A 2,993-nucleotide genomic window follows, 5' to 3' on the forward strand; every position below is an offset into this window, starting at 1 on the left:
CCATCACAGAAAAGTAATCCTTCCTTGGTAAGGAGATCAAAACTGTACACAATTCTCAGTTGTGTTTTCACCAGGCCCCCATATAATAGCAGTAGAATGTCTTTACACTTATACTGGAATGGTTTTTGTAATCGCTGTGATTTTTTGCATGAACACCTTTGTGACCTTCTGCAATGCACGCTGCAAATTGGAGCCAAGCATGCATACCCGATCCCCTTCCACGGATGCGTGCTGTATACCGGAACCTGCATGTGGGCCACACTTTCATCGGCTCAGTGCAGAGAAGGTCGGGGATACATCAATAGTTGGTGTTGGGGGAGGGGGAAGATGGAGGATAACAAGTGGAGAGAGCGGATCGAAGTCGGGGGATGGAGGAATTCGGAGGGGTGAGCGAGGGGACGGGGGGAAAGGAGACCGGAGAGAGAGGCAGGAGATCGGAGAGAGAGAGAGGAAATCCGAGGGAGAGTGATGACAATTTCAATTTCAATTTCAATTTCAATTTTATTTGTCACATAAACAAATACAACAAGTGAAATCCAGTCAGTGAAATGCTTTTTTCTTACAAGCCGAGCGCACCAAGCAGCAAAGGATAATGGCTGCCTGGTACGCATGGAGCCCGCAAGGATGGTAGCCATCTTCATCGGCGCCATCAAAATGGGGTCCGCTCTCGCCTCGCTCCGCCTTTCCCGCACTCCTGCCTGATGAGATGATCGTAGGGGAGAGAGAGGTGATAGGAGAGAGAGGGGACATGAGAATGAAGAGAGGAGATCAGAGCGAGAGAGGGGATTGGAGGGGAGATGGTGAGGAGATTGGAGCGAGAGAAGATCGGAGAGAGAGATGAGATCGGTAAGAGAGAGAAGATTGGGCTGGAGATAGAGGAGATCTGAGAGAAAGATGATAAAGTACGTAGGTGGAGAGGAGATCAGAGAGAGCAGAGAGGGAGAGAGAAGATCAGAGGGGGAGAGAGAGGAGATTGGAGAGAGAGAGGAGATTGGATAAGGAGTGCAGAGAAGATCGCAGAATGAGGAGGGGGAGAGAGGAGATTGTATTGTGAGAGAGAACAGACTGAAGAGAGAGAGGAGATTGGAGAGGGGATGAAAGGGACTTCGGAGAGAGAGGAGGGGAGGGAGGAAATCGATGAGGGAGAGGAAATCGGAGGGTCATGGATAGGAGTTCAGCGAGAGAGAGGAGGGGCAGAGAGGACATTTGTGATAGTGATGACATCAGAGAGAGAGAGCAGGGGGAGAGAGAGGAGCCCGGAGAGAGAGAGGAGATAGGAGAGCGAGCGTATATGGGAGGGAGAGTTATTGGAGAGAAAGAGGAGAATGGAGAAAGAGATCTTGGAGAGAGAGAGGAGATGGGCGTTGGAGAGGAGATCAGAGAGAGAGAGAGGAGATTGGAGAGAGCGAGGGGAGATGGGAGATAGAGGAGATCGGAGAGCGTGTGACGAGATTTGAGAGAGAGAGACGAGATCGGAGAGAGTGTGAGGATGAGCAGGTGGGAGAGAGGGGATCAAAGGGGAGAGAGAGCCAATGGGAGGGAGCGAGGTGAAGGGAGATGAGAGATAGGAGATCGCAGAGACAAGGTGTTCAGAGGGGAGAGAGGAGATCGGAGGGGAGATAGATGTAATCGGAGCAAGCCTGGTGATAGGAGGGGAGAGAGAGGAAATCGGAGAGAGAGGGGTAATCAGAGGGGAGATGAGAGGAGATAGAGGAGATCGGAGTTAGTGAGGAGATTGGAGGGGGGATGCAGAGGAGATCTTGGGGACAGAAAAAGGGGAGATGGAGAGGAGTTCGGGGATAGAGATCAGAGGTAGAATGGAGAGGAGACCAGAGAGAGTGATGAGTTCGAAGAGAGTTCGGAGTTCGGAGGGGAGATGGGGAGGAGATCGGTGAGAGAGAGCAGTGGTAGGATGGAGAGGAGGTCTGAGGGAGAGGAGATCGAAGAGAGAGGCGAGATCAGAAAGAGAGTGGAGATTTGAGGGGAGAGTGAGGAGATTGGAGAGAAAGAGGAGATAGGAGCTGGGATGGAGAGGAGATTGGGGAGAGAAGAGGGGAGAGTGAATATCGGAGGGGAAGAGAGATGTGATTTGAGAGAGAGAGGTGATCGGAGAGACAGAGGAGATTGGAAAGAGAGGGGGTCGATTAGAGAGGAGATTGGAGGGAGCGAGATGAGATTGGAGAGAGAGGTAGAGTTTAGAGTTTTACAGCACAGAAAGAGGCCCTTCGGCCCATCGTGTCTGCGCCGCCCATCCATCCCTGTCCAGTCTAATCCCATTTTCCAGCATTTGGTCCATAGCCTTGTATGCAATGGCATTTCAAGTGCTCATCCAAATGCTTCTTGAATGTTGTGAGGATTTCTGCCTCTACCACCCTTTTAGGCATTGAGTTCCACATTCCAACCACCCTCTGGGTGAAAAAGGTCCTCCTCAAATCCCCTCTAAATCTCCTGCCCCTTACCCTGAATCTATGCCCCCTTGTTATTGACCCCCCTACTAAGGGGAAAAGTTCCTCTTTGTCTACCCTATCTATGCCCCTCATCATTTTGTACACCTCAATCAGGTCCCCCCTCAGCCTTCTTTGCTCCAAGGAAAAGAACCCCAGCCTGTTTAGTCTTTCTTCATAGCTGAGGCGCTCCATCCCAGGTAACATCCTGGTTAATCTTCTCTGCACCCTCTCCAAAGCAATCACATCCTCCCTATAGTGAGGCGACCAGAACTGCACACAGTACTCCAGCTGTGGCCTCACCAGCGTTTAGTACAGCTCCATCATAACCTCCCTGCTCTTATATTCTATGCCTCGGCTAATGAAGGCAAGTATCCCATATGCCTTTTTAACCACCTTATCTACTTGTTCCGCTGCCTTCAGAGATCTATGTACATGTACACCGAGGTCCCTCTGACCCTCTGTACTTCCTAGGGTCCTACCACTCATTGTGTATTCCCTTGCCTTATTTGTCCGTCCAAAATGCATCACCTCGCACTTTTCAGGGTT

The sequence above is a fragment of the Somniosus microcephalus genome, unplaced genomic scaffold, assembly GCF_052327205.1.
Source record: "Somniosus microcephalus isolate GS21.2 unplaced genomic scaffold, FLI_Smic_1.0 unresolved_chr8, whole genome shotgun sequence".
Classification (NCBI taxonomy): Eukaryota; Metazoa; Chordata; class Chondrichthyes; order Squaliformes; family Somniosidae; genus Somniosus; species Somniosus microcephalus.